We start from the raw sequence: 13,351 nt of genomic DNA on the forward strand, positions 1-13,351 counted from the left end.
AGAGGTATTCACATTTATATCTTATGATAAGACATCTGATCTAGGTCATTATTGACTAGGACCTCCACTCCGGGGCTTAAAATCAGAAGTCACTGCTTGTGCTGAGTGATTGCATTTTGATTAGACAGATCTCGGTCATTATTGTTTCAGTTCTGTCAGAACTGTTGCTGCGTGTGTGTGTGACTGTGTGTGTGTGTGTGTGTGTATTAGTTCAATATATCAATTCTGCTCTTTCTGCTATGCATGCTTTCACATTTTAGGCCCACACAGTGCTATAGCATCTGCTGTTGTGTTAGGGGCTCATATGTCTCGAGGAGCTTAAATGGCCTTAGAGTTCCCTGGAATCAGATGAAGATGATGAGGAAGATGATGAGGGGGTTGGGACTGTGAAGGGGGAATAGAGGAACATGCTGGGCAGATTTAGGAGATTTTCGAAGACACATCCATGGGCTTGTTCAGTACTGCTGACAGAAATTTGGACCATGTATGTATAGATCTACTGTAAAAACTGAAACGGAACAAAGAAAAAAAAAACATACATGGAAAAAACCAACCAGCTGCAGAGGATTTTTTAAAATAAGGGATGTTTTGTGTCAACTTAGGTTAGCAACATTAAGTTTGTCCAATTTGGTACTCAGATCTGCTCATGTTCTCATACGGGTGAGTTTGGATCTGGTGATCCCAGGGTGCATAACTGACCATCATTACCACATGTAAGGACAGTGGATCCATATTTTAACACACAAATGCAAAATATAACTTTATAAAATTAGTGCAGTGCAATGGCTGACCATCGTTTCTGACATAAATTAGGTGAATTTTACACTTGCCATGTGTATAAGTGAGCAAATACATTTAGTTCCCTCACTAAAATGTGATTTGTTCCTAATTACTCCAAGCACCATGGTGCAGGGCCATGTCAGCTTACATTCTTTACACCAAATTGTTTCTTTAATTTCTTGGATCATTTCATCAACATCTTGGCAAGACTGGTGCACTTGGCAGTTCTCAGAGTTGGAATGAGTACTTCCAATCCTTGAGAACTAACACCTACGCATACACAGTGGCCTTAGTTACCTTGGATAATTTACGAACGGTTATCTGAAGTGTTTTCAACTTAAGATTTTTGGTTGATTGCACTACATTTTCATAAATGTTGTTCGGAAATATTTCAAATGTAAAATGACTGTTAGAATAACATGTTTGATGTTAGGCTTTCTATGGCGCTTCCAGCCAAAGTACATACATCTCTATGCACGCATTTTCTGTGTTCTCTGAAGGCATTGCAGGTCTCTACTTTCTTCTGCATTTGTGTTTAGCTTCTGGGAAGAATGGATCATTCATTGGTTAGGATCTGTTTAATGGCAAGAAGCTCAGGGTCAATTCAGAATAGCGATTCATTGATAATTCTTTAAGACAGGACGTGCTTCATATCCATAATAAACACGAGAGGTTTGGCTGTTCCCAACCAAACTCCCAGGTGGAGTGTACATCTGCCTAAATGATCTATGTCAGGAAAAGCACAGAAGAAGTGGCAAAAACAGCTGTGGGTGTTCTCAAACACACAAGAAAACACAATTTTCCACTGAAAAAGGGGTTGCAGTGTGATACAGTTTATTTAGCTCATCTTTCTGGCTAGCTCTCGTGATGATGGTGGGAAGCCAGAGGCATCAGCGGTGAAGGAAATCCGTAACTTTAGAGAGAAAAAGGAAGATGAGACCTCAGCCTGCCTAAGCCAACTGGGCATTTGACTTTATCTTTTCGTAGTCATTTCTTCTCTGAGTGATAGTAAACAACAAAAAAAAGTTAGTATTTTGGCAGGTTAAACAGTTAATCCTGGGAAACTCCTACGTTTTTGACTGGGATCTTGAAGGAGCTGCTGAGAGAATGACTCCATTCCCAGATAACAATGCTTAGCAACCATCTAGCCAGCTAAAATGAGCATGTGAACACTATCACCAAAGTATGAAGCCAATATCTGATTTCTAGAGCGTGAAACAAACACGCTAGAGCGCTGTCTTTCTGCCTCTATGATTCATTGTAACCTGAAAGACATGTTTGCAATGATTTGATAAGAACAGATTACATCCTCATGTGCAGCCAGTGTTTGTGCCAGTCATTTCTGTCTGTTACTGATACATCTCAGTGTTTGGCCTAGAAAAGGTACACTGTGTACTTCGTGGTCCTTGAAAAAAAACGTGGGCTTATAGTTAACAGCTTTCCAGTATTACACACTAAGCACAGTCAGCCCACCTTGATTCAATTCTTGTGCATAAAACAGGATAATCCTCCCCCCCCCCAGTGTAATATCAAAACTATACTGTGGCAGTACAGTTGTCTTGTCATTTCTGTCTGTCACACACTATTCCCAGTAAATTTTATTAGCAGCCATTGTTCTTTGGTATTTTTTGTAAGGTCAGTAAACTGCTAAAACAACAAACACTCTGTTTAGCATGCCTTTGTTGTTTCCTCTTCATCACCTGTTAGTGATCTGCTTTATGTATCTCACGTGTCTCTGAGGCTAATCAGCCCTGGCTATTAGCCCAGAGAACCATATGGTGCTCTAACCCATGTTTGCTAGCCTGCATACAAACCTCTTGTACATTAGACCTAGATGCACACTGTGGCTTTTTTCTGTGTACATATTGCACAGTTTGTATAAGTGTCTCAACTACTGTACTCTAATTGCTCTCAATGACTTCCACATGCGGCTGTGCTCTACAAGTCTAACTTTCACCACAGGGTTGAGAAACGGATATACCCGTGACTTCTGTCATGAAAAAGAGAATCACGACTGGGTAGTGTTGTTTTTACTTAGTGCCTAGTCCACAGAGAGGATCAATCTCCATAACTAGCACGTGATATTGCTTAGGAGGAAATTATATAGACTTCTAGCTTTATCCTTGACTTTTCAACCATAAAATTTGTCGTATTTATTTCTGAAAAAAAGTGCAGGTCATGCTCGTGTTGCACTTTAACAAAACAGTGCTTAATATAGTTTAAGTCCCTCTCGAAAGTGGGGTACAGTAATCATAGTTCCAGTCTGGCAACAAGCTTTGAAAATCAAGTTTTGAAAGTAAAAGTTTTTGGGGTGTTTTTTTTCTCGTTCTTGTTTTGCATCTTTTTTCAAACACCACCAGATATAAATTACAGATTGTCACTATCCAGCTGGGCTGAGTTCAGCTGGAAATAGGACCGCGTGCCAAGCTGTTCTCTAAAATGACTCATTGTCAGCATTTCCACTTTGTGCCGGAGGCTACCAGGAAAACATACTTTCAATGTTCCTCAACCCTAAGCTGATTTTAAAGGACCTAGCATGTTCTCACAAGCAACTGTCTGTGCTGTTCTGGCAGGCCTCTATATCTCAGACTCGTGTTTTATTTAGTTAAGTTTTGCCGAATATTTATTTGTTTTATTTAAAGCAAGCTGTAAAATGCTGGCATCCATTGTCATACATATTTTTATTGCTCTGCTGGGTATGTTATTGTCCTGAAGTAAATTTGTGAATAAATGAAAACAGTAATTGGAGACGTTTATAAAAACACATGTTCCTGTGGGCACAGACTCGGGATAAACAGTGAAGCCGCTGTGTTTTCACTGAGTATCATTGTTACCATTGCTTTATGCGCCATTCCAAAACCATTCCTATCTTTTGCTTTTATGTTGCTGTTGAACCTGGAGAAATCATATTCCATTAGCTGTTGCTGTGCATGCAGCACACATGAACCTCTTTTGTGTCTTACCAAAAAATATGTGATCCCAGTGTTTGACATTCCGTTTTTACCGCTGCAGTGTTTGGGCTGGGCCGCTCTGTTGTCATTCTTCTGATTGATTAGTATTGTTTGCACTGTTTAGTTTGCCAGGGCTGGGTTTTTTTCCCCTTTTCAACAGCTGAAGCAATCCTACTGTTTCATTGTTGGCTTTCTGAGAGAGTTGGAAAACAATGCTGTGACTCTGAAGAGTCACTTTTATTTGGCTCCAGTAAGCATGAGGCTGGCAGGTCAAAAATATGGCCCGCGGACAAAAGTTGGCCTGCCAAGTGTCCAATTAGGGCTGCTGGATAGCTTTAAAATCTTTTCTTGTATTTTGAATTGAAAGGCATTGTGTTGCAAATTAAGAATGGATCACAACATGAGAATGGTTGTTCAGATTGGTAACTTCAACTTTGCCAGAGGTTTGAATCATTGTCGGTTTTATAGCAGTGTTACTGACTAAGACATTAACCATGGCCCGTCTTAGCAAACTCAAGAAAGGTGGCTATGCCAACAGGTTATGCCAACACATTTCTTTGATTTATGACTGCTGTATTTCTTTGTAATGTCAGTTGACTGATTGAATGTGGAAAAAGTGAGACACATTGTTGAAAACGCACTAATTCCTCTTCAGCATATGTTCTGTAAATGTTTGGCTCATCAAAAGTGAATGTCTTAAACATTTACTTTCACTTCTGTATGTTGAAAGACAGAGTGGGAAATTTGCAGGTGTTTTTTATGTGTTTGCTTGTTTGTTTGTTTCTTAATTGCTTTTTTTAATGGCTTTTCTTATGCAGCCCACATGTGCTCGGAGAGTTTACATGTACTAAAAGGAGTCTGACTTCTGTGCACTAAGCATTTATTTTTCCTGATTTTGTTGGCAACATCCTGTTGTGCGTATTTGTCTTTCATCAAGATCGATGTGTGCCTTAGCTCTTCTGCATGTTCTTTGTGATATATCAGACTTTTTTGGTTCTGATCTGAATCTTATTTTACATAACTCTGTGTATGTAACACACTGTTCCTCTGGTCTCTCACAGGAGGGTGGGACCAAGCAACAGAGAGCTCAAAGAGGTACATCTCCAACAGGAACTCAAACAGTTAAGTGAGAAATTACTTTTGCTGCTGCACGGTGGAACAGTGGTTAGCGCTGTTACTACACAGCAAAAATGAGTTTAATTCCCCATCAGGCCGGGGCCTTTCTGTGTGGAGTTTGCATGTTCTCCCCGTGTTTGCGTGGATTCTACCCGGGTACTCCGGCTTCCTCCCACAGTCCAAAGACATGCAGTTAGTGAGGACAGGTTAATTGATCAGTCTAAATTGGCCATAGGTGTGAATGTGAGCATGAATGTTGTCTGTCTCTGTGTGTTAGCCCTGCGGCAGACTGGCGACCTGTCCAGGGTGTGCCCCGCCTCTCGCCCTATGGCAGCTGGGATAGGCTCCAGCAACCCTGAAAAGGATAAGCGGAAGTGAATGGATGGATGAATTAATAGCCAATTATTGTTTTGTAATGCATGTATACCAACTGTATGTGATTGTATGTATCTTTAGTGCCAAATGCCATGTATGTGACCTTCTAATGTTACACAGTATAACATACAGATTCAATTAATGTAAGTATTGTATAATGTATTCAATTTGTCTGTCTTTCATGACCATCTGTGGTAAAAAACAAACAAACAAACACATTAACATCCTTCTGTAAAGGTAAACATTTAATTGCAAAACTTTTAGGCCTTTTACCAGAAATACAAGGTCACAATTTTCAGTGTAGTAGATTTATTTTATAAATGCGGGAAAAAAGCATTCACATAGCATAATATTAAAGGGTGACAAATTTTGCAAATGTTTGTTCTACTTTGTGGAAGATTGTGGCGGTCTTTGACTTGTATTAACAGTAACCCCACTGGATTCCTTCATTGTCAGGCTAAAAATGCCTGATCAAAACTGCTGGATGTACTGTAAGAACTGTCAGTGCTAGCAACACAGTGTTGACAACTGCATGAAATAGGCTTATTTTTAAAGCTTCGTTTTGCATAACACGACCCAGAACGTTCCAGCTGCTTCAAAGTGCAACATAAATCTACAATGGGAAGGTGTTAAGACTATTATCAGCACTTTCCCTGAAGTGTCAGTGAGTTCAAACATTGTATATCTTAAGGTTCAGTAGTTAAAAGTCCAGATTTAAGCTACAGTTGTGCTATATATAAGTTCTTTGAGTTGAGGGGTATTAGAAGAGTTAGTACATGCTGAAAAATACTGTGTTCTGCATTTTTTGGTTGCGCTCTTGTCTTGAATGCAAGTCTACTTTTCCAGTGTCACTGGAAAATTATTCGGTTTTGTCAGCAGGAAGCTTCACACAGTGTCGGCGCAACTGTTCTCCAGCTCTCCAGAGCACTCTGTGGAGCAGAGAGTGGTAAAATGTGGAACCACTGGAGCAGAGCATTCCTGGTCATGCAATGGCCTGTGAATCCAGCTCCAGCCACTAGGAGGCAGTGATATAATAGTGATGATTGCTGAAGTTGTTTATATATATATTGTCTTAGTAAATTTCTAGGTTCTTAGCTCTCAAATATCATGACATACTGATGGTATATTGCTTATTTTAGTAAGTATCTGAAATGTGGGCATGGGTGACTGATCTTTTGTTGAACTTACCGTTGAATATGATTACCCCAATCAGTCTAATCACCCCAAGCAATCTGCTTCTATACTGTAAATGTCTAGCAAGGAGCAGTTGGGTAATCCAGAGGATGTACCACTGAATGCATAACCGATCTAATTAAAATGGAAGAAATCCAACAAAGAGGAACATTTGGTGTGAGATGTGCTTTGTCATTAACCACCTCTGGGCCTCAACACAGTTTATAGAACACATTATTAACAACAGCCCCCAGCTCAGTATAAAGCATCTTGAAAAAATATTTTCCTCACAAGTGATCAAGATTTAGAAAAAAAGATGTGTGTGCAAAAGCATGAACTGTTCTTCCCTGAAGCGAATTAAGGAATTGCTTAATGTCTGTAATTCAGTGCAGAAATCTTTTTAACAGTGATGCAAAAACACAGAAAATACCTTCCATTATGTATTGTACTTTCCCTACCAGTCAACAGGGCAGCTTTTTAAGACAAGAAAACCCCCACAGATGCTTATTTGAATAACTCAACCATACCTTCAATAAAAAAAAAGAAGACTTTATTCCTCTCTTAAAAATTAAAGGGAATGGTGATAAATAGGAGCAGTCTGAAGGTGTTTTAATAAATACACAATTTTTTAAAATGTAATTTATTTTGCTGTGTTCATCACGTGTATGTGTTCCAAGCTTTTTGCAGTACCGTTGTAGCCCCGAGCCAACAGAATTGCATCTAATTTAGGGCATTACTCTATAAAACATAGTGAATCATAAAAAGCTGCAGGTTGGGTGCAGGATGTAGTTCAGCTGCATTCAGAAAACCCCACAATATGGCACTAAAACACTACTCATGTGAAACAATAAGAAAGTAACGTTTCACTTTTTTGACTTGTGTCTTTGCTTTTTGCTAATGCACACCCTGACCCATTTACTCTACCTCACCTGTTCACAACCGCTCACAAAGCCTCTGATGTTACAACTTTTGTCCAGTAAATTTTTACTTTGATTCTGTGTGATGAGGTTTGGTTAAAGCTGTGCACATTGCTAAGCATGTTAGTGACAGCATTATCAGCCAGGAGATGGACCTTTTAAAGGCTGCAGGGTGGCATCTGAAAGGACTTTGGAGGTGAGTTTCACCTCTTTTTCAGTGGATCAAAATCATGATTTAAACACCATATTACAAATGGAGCACTTGACATCCACTTACTGATTGTCTCTATTTTTCTGAGTGTACGTGTAATTTTTGTGTGTTAGGTGAGCATGACAGAGCTGTTGCAAAGGTTTGTTAAAGCCAGCATGAGCATATCTTTTTGAGTCTGTCTGAAGGTGGCTGTCTGACCTGCGCCCTGCCAGGGCTCAGGCTTCTTTCCTGGTAAGAGGATACAATAATGTTTCACTCTGCTGGGTGCTGATGAAATGTATTTAAACAGATTGATGTGACCTCTAAATCCAAACAGGTTCAAATGTTCATCAGAAGAAAAGCACACCGCGCACACGTTACCTTACGTTAGGCTGTTAGTGGACCTAATTTTAGATCCACTGTGCGAAAAGAAAATAACTAACCAATGGATGAGTAAAGCCCTGCTTGGCATAACACCTTGGTATTTTCTCGGATTTGTCGTGCTAATGCGTTCCGCATCGTGTCTTTTGTGTGGAGATTAGCTCTCTCCTGCTTATTTTGGGCGAGGCTGAACATGTTGTTTGGACAGGTCTGCGTTGTACTTTAGCCACGATGCCAGTATCGGCTCTCATTCACTGACAGACTGTGGAAACTATATTACGCTGTGACTGATGCATATCTCTTTCCATGTGCGCGTGTGTGCATTTGTTTATAGATATATTGTTAAGTTCAAATACTGTTTGGAATATTATGATTCATCACTGGATGAGCTTGTCTGTGCAGATGTGTTATTGGAAACAGTTTGCATTAGTTACACAGAAAAATATCCTTCCAGAGATTAAATACCATCTGTGGTGAATGCGCTGCATGCCCTTGTAGGTCAGTGGAACGGTGCACAGAAATGGCAGGTGTTTGGAGAGCTTGTATCAAAATATTTCCCCATAGCTGTGTTTGCGTGTGCCTGCTGTCTGTTGTCTTTCTCTGGTTGTCTCTTTGTGCGTGTGTGGACCACCCAAAGCCTTTGAGGTCATAACAATAGCAGGTCCACTTCCTTCCAATGATATTGTGGGGCTCGTATAAGGGCTAGACACTATCAGTTCACATCGCAGCACCAGCAGCCCGACTGTTTGGTGGTCTTGTCAAAGCTGTGCATAAGTTATTCCCACTCTCAGTGTTTTTTTTATCTACATTTGCAGATTCCTAAATATACAGTCACAGACTTGTATTTCGTTCGAGGAAGTCTGGGGATCTTGAAAAGCACCAACATAGCTCAGTGTGCTAATTGCCTCAGTGTGAGATGTGTCAGCCTGATGTTGCAATTAGTTTCTTTTTTAAAAAAAAAGCCTCTTCTGCAAGTCTTCTCTTACTGTTTACAAATGTTTCTCTACTTTTCTTTTTTTGCCCCATGACTTCCGTGTAAACAAATTCCTCTGGTTAGACAGCACTTTCATTTTTGTGATTCTTCATTCTGTCATTCTTTCACCTCCCGGTGAGCGAAAATACGCTGTGGTAATTAATATGATAATGTGAGCAGCGGTTTAATTTTTTCCAGCCATCACTGCAAGCCATGTTAAATTGAGGGCTATGTGAGGTTTCAGCTGGAAACACTGAGGAGAGGCCTAGTACAGTATGTCTCTGTCAGTCTTTGGCCAGTTAAAAAGGGGAAATAATATTTGTTTTTTGGCAAGAAGAAAACTTTGCCCAGAGTCCCAGCTATTCTTATTTGCCCTGATAACTGTGTGAAATGTTAGACTTGCACACCTCAGTGCGGTGTTGCTTACTGTGCATGCATTTCAAACAGTGTTTCAGTTCAGTCTCAAAGACAATTGTGCTTTGTCTCACTTTTTCCCACCGAGCTGCAAAATCAACCCAGACACGTGCGGTGCACATTGTTTTGGAACCTAAGAATCTATATGGTAGCTTTACTGTGATTTATTATACCGCCGTGTTTAGTGTCATAATCAAGTCTGCTAATGTGTTTAATCAAAAGGAAATTCCTTCACTGAGCTTTTAAAAGTATAAAACACTTATAGGCTGTTTATATGCAAGAAGTTGATTTATGGTGTTAAATGACAGTGGAGCAATCGTTGTGGTTAAACAAGGGTGCAGCGTACTGCTCAGATGCCCAGGGCTGCCAGTCCCCCAGTCTGTCTAGACGGTTTAAACACTAGGCTTTATAGACCTGCTGCCTGGCAATCACTGATGATTCTTTTTGTGGGATATGAGAGACTGGGTCAGTTAAAATGATTGACAGCTAGTGGCTTTCTTTGTGTGTATTTGATGGGAGAATGCTGTGCATGATCTGAAGCAGTGGCTTCATCATTTGGTGGGTGACATAAAGCCTTTGAGGAGAAAAGGGCTCCACCTGCGCGAGCTGTTATGAAATGATCAACACAAATACTCCTCATAAATGTCATGTGGATGCCATTTATCCCTGCTGAGAAGAAGTACCTTTCCCACAGCCAACAATAATATCCATAATACAGCTGGGGAGTCACGTTGGTTTCAAGGCAGATGGCAAATGCCCTGCCACTCTCTCTGTGCTGTAAACTGTGGATAGTGATGGTAATTATTCTTGTTGTTATCAGTGGATTTGGAGTCGCTGTAACCTCAGATTGGGGCCAGTTTCCCTCGAGTGTATTAAAACCCCTTCACAACACTGGCGCTGGATGACATGTATCCATTTTATTATACAGCCTGAATTACTCACACAAATGCTGATTTCACTATCAGTGTTAATTTCCCTCAAAGGTTCTGAACAAACCTGTAGTTTGTGAATACAGTTGTATTGTACTTGGAATCTCGTTTTTATGTGGCTCAAGTTGATATTAATTATCGTTAAAATGATCTTTTATCCCACGCAAGAGCATATTTTCTGTGTGCTTGTGCATTTTTTGACTGTTGTACATTGGCTTGTTGCATACGGGGAAGATAATCATTGACAAAAAATTGCTTTAGACAGACTTAGGAAGTGAAATACAAAAAACGTTTGCCCAGTTTGTGATGAATGGCACTATTTGTATCCGTCTTGAGAGAGGATTTTAATTGCCAGTGAATGGAATCTGTCTGTGTCTGATTAAAGCAAGATGCTGAAGCACAAGATGGCTGTTTGCAATGTGGTGTCTATTTTGAATTATCTTTATGCACAGCTACTTCTGTTGAATACTCAAACTGCTCTTTGTCCCAGCTGTTGTTATATGCCAAGAAAATTCTTTGATTAATCGACAGCACAAAGCCAAGACTGTGCCATATCGAATGACTGTCTGAGCAATAGTTCTGAGATCAGTGCCAGAGATTAGCCATGCTGCCAGAAGGCACCCAAAACAGTTCTGCAACTGCTGGGATGTAAACTGCCTATGTCTCTCTGCAGTCGTGCCTCCAAGAAACCGAGTCATTCACCGTCTGTGCGGAAAGACCTATCAGAGTTCAGGATCAGTTTCAGAAAAATCTCCTTTCCTGTATCCTTTTCCCGGGTGCTTTGAGTGCCAACCTCACTCTCACTAGACAGATGGGAAGAGGAAGTGAGATCTGAATGAGCAATGCAGTGTGTGTAAAGAGGATGTGGGCCATTGCTATATTTTGGTTTATTAGTGTAAAGCTGGAACAGATGAGACAATAGTGTGATTTTTCATCAGCTTGCAGGTTAATTGCACACTGCTTTGCTTTCATTAAAAGCCTGTAGGGCTCAGAGTTGGCAGCCTCTACAGGTTTTCGACGTTGCTTGGCATAAATAGTAAAACCACATGTTTGTCTCCAGTTAATGGAGATTAACCTGACAGTTGTATTCACAAGGACAGTGAGCACTTGAGGATTCACATTCCTCCACAATAACAGCTGTGCTAATCCAACTGCACCCAGTCTGCCAGTTTTTATTTGTGTGGGGTTTTAATATATTTATTCTTATGTTAGATTGTCCTGCATGAAACTCGAAGAAAAAAAAGACTGAGTAATATGTCTTGCGTCCACAAGGGGGTAGACATTCGGCACACATGGTGTTTTCTTCCGTGCCATAGACTTGCTTGGATCAATTTTAACCAAGTGACCGGGGACACACAAAATCTTATCTGAGGGTATTTTAGCTGGCTCTTGTTGTGTTCTGCTTTCATTCCCGCCTCAGCTCTGACAGAAAAGCAAGATTCACACACAAAATGTACCCATTTTCATTCCTAAACTGCACTTCATCTTAACACAGTGTGAAAGAAAAGACTTAAAACTCATGAGGATCCAGCAGTTAACTGTGAAGACCTCGTTATTACCTCATCACCGCCAAGTTGTTGTTTGTTATTTCCTCAGTAGCTTCACTTCTAAGCTGTTATGTTATAGACAGACAGGCTGTGATTCATATATTTGGAAAAAGAAAAGAGAGTGACAAATGTGCCAGAATAACATTGGAAAATTAAATTCCAGTGAAAAAAGGTCAAGCTTGCAGCGCCACAATCAACAGAAGAAAGTGCAGTTAGGATTATGCTGGAATTTCACAATGTCATACATCAAGAGTTGTGACTTTTTTTTTTTTCTTGATCTAATTACTTTTGTCTGTGCATGCATCAGCCATCATGGCCATCATCAAGAACTTTAACATCTCTTTTGTTCATTTAAACCCATAAATTGTGTTCTGCTTCGGCTGGTTACCGCATTATATGAGCACAAACTGTGGAGTGATTTGGTGATACTGATAAATAATGTGAAGTAAACATCCTAAGCTGATGAATGAGCTTTAATAGCGGGAGATATTTATGTAATTTTGCAATAAGATTTATGCTTGTATACTCTCAGGATGCATTTTCTAATCAGTTTGTGTTTAATATCCCACTTAATGGAAACATGTGCACACAGATGCATGCACACAAAAGCAGAAAAGATTTAATGGGCCCCTTTTATAAACTGTTGCAAAAGCTGAGAACAGATGTTAGAAAATCTTGGATTATCTTGTCTGACTCGCTGTTTTCACATTAGCATGGTGGTGCATTTTCCAAGAAATTAGCAAAACAAACTGTGGTTCACACACCTTCACGTGTTATATTTAATGTCACATATCATCTGCTTTGCTCAAGGCAGCATTGTGTCAAACACCATTTAGTTAAAGGTATTTGGTAGTTCTGATTGGTGACAAAATATACTGGAAAGTCACCATATTTGTAGTCAGGAGCCCTTTTTTCCCGCTGGAATGCCGTTAAGGGGGTGTCAGCTGTTGCTAAATTTAGTGACAGTGTTGCTAAGTTAATAACAATGAGGTGAAGTGAAAGAGGAATTGGCTTTTAAAAATACTTAAGGCTGGGATTTTGACTTCATCTCAGGCCACACTATTCACGTAAACCACCAGACTGCCAATTTTGTAACCGTATTTGTTAGTATGTGGCAGACTAGTTATAAATTTGGCCCCTGTGTTCATCTGGAAGGGAAGTTATCCAGATCCTGATCCCTTACTTGTGTCTCTTGGGTTTTTCGCAACATTTAGCAAAGGGCATTTAAATTTTTCATTCTTTCCCACACTCCACCTTTCCTTTTTTTTCAGAACATTACTTTTTCTGAATGATGAATAGAGAAGATTGCTGTGGACACCAAATAAATACACGCATATGTATGGGAGATTGGACATGGGAATCAGATTACTACTCTGAGCAGGAAAGATGTTGAGAGTCTGAGTTGAGATTTAAGCATTTGAAAAGAACAATATCAAAATAATTGAATATTCAGGTTCAGCTCTGATCAGTGCAATCAAACATTCATATATCCTATTAATTTCTCCCCTGCCAACCAGTGTCACTCAAAAAAGAGGTGATCTTCTTTGACTTGTTCCTCATGACATCATTAGGGTTTAGGTTTCAAATGAATCAAGTGCTCACTTT

General features: G+C 39.9%; 1 protein-coding gene across 4 annotated transcripts in view; it reads left to right on the forward strand.

Annotated features, from left to right (window-relative positions):
• The window catches only part of LOC102290566 (zinc finger protein 469), a 218,745-nt gene that overhangs the window by 8,895 nt on the left and 196,499 nt on the right, over positions 1–13,351 (forward strand). For 2 of the 4 annotated variants that reach the window (XM_042229024.1, XM_042229025.1), the window contains exon 2: positions 4,793–4,852. The exons of the other annotated variants lie outside the window; for them this stretch is intronic. The gene's annotated coding sequence lies outside the window, so the exon portion shown is untranslated. The remainder of the gene's footprint in view (positions 1–4,792; positions 4,853–13,351) is intronic. 4 annotated transcript variants of the gene reach the window in all.

The sequence above is a fragment of the Haplochromis burtoni genome, unplaced genomic scaffold, assembly GCF_018398535.1.
Source record: "Haplochromis burtoni strain Fernald_Lab_line unplaced genomic scaffold, NCSU_Asbu1 Contig_375, whole genome shotgun sequence".
NCBI classification, from domain to species: Eukaryota; Metazoa; Chordata; class Actinopteri; order Cichliformes; family Cichlidae; genus Haplochromis; species Haplochromis burtoni.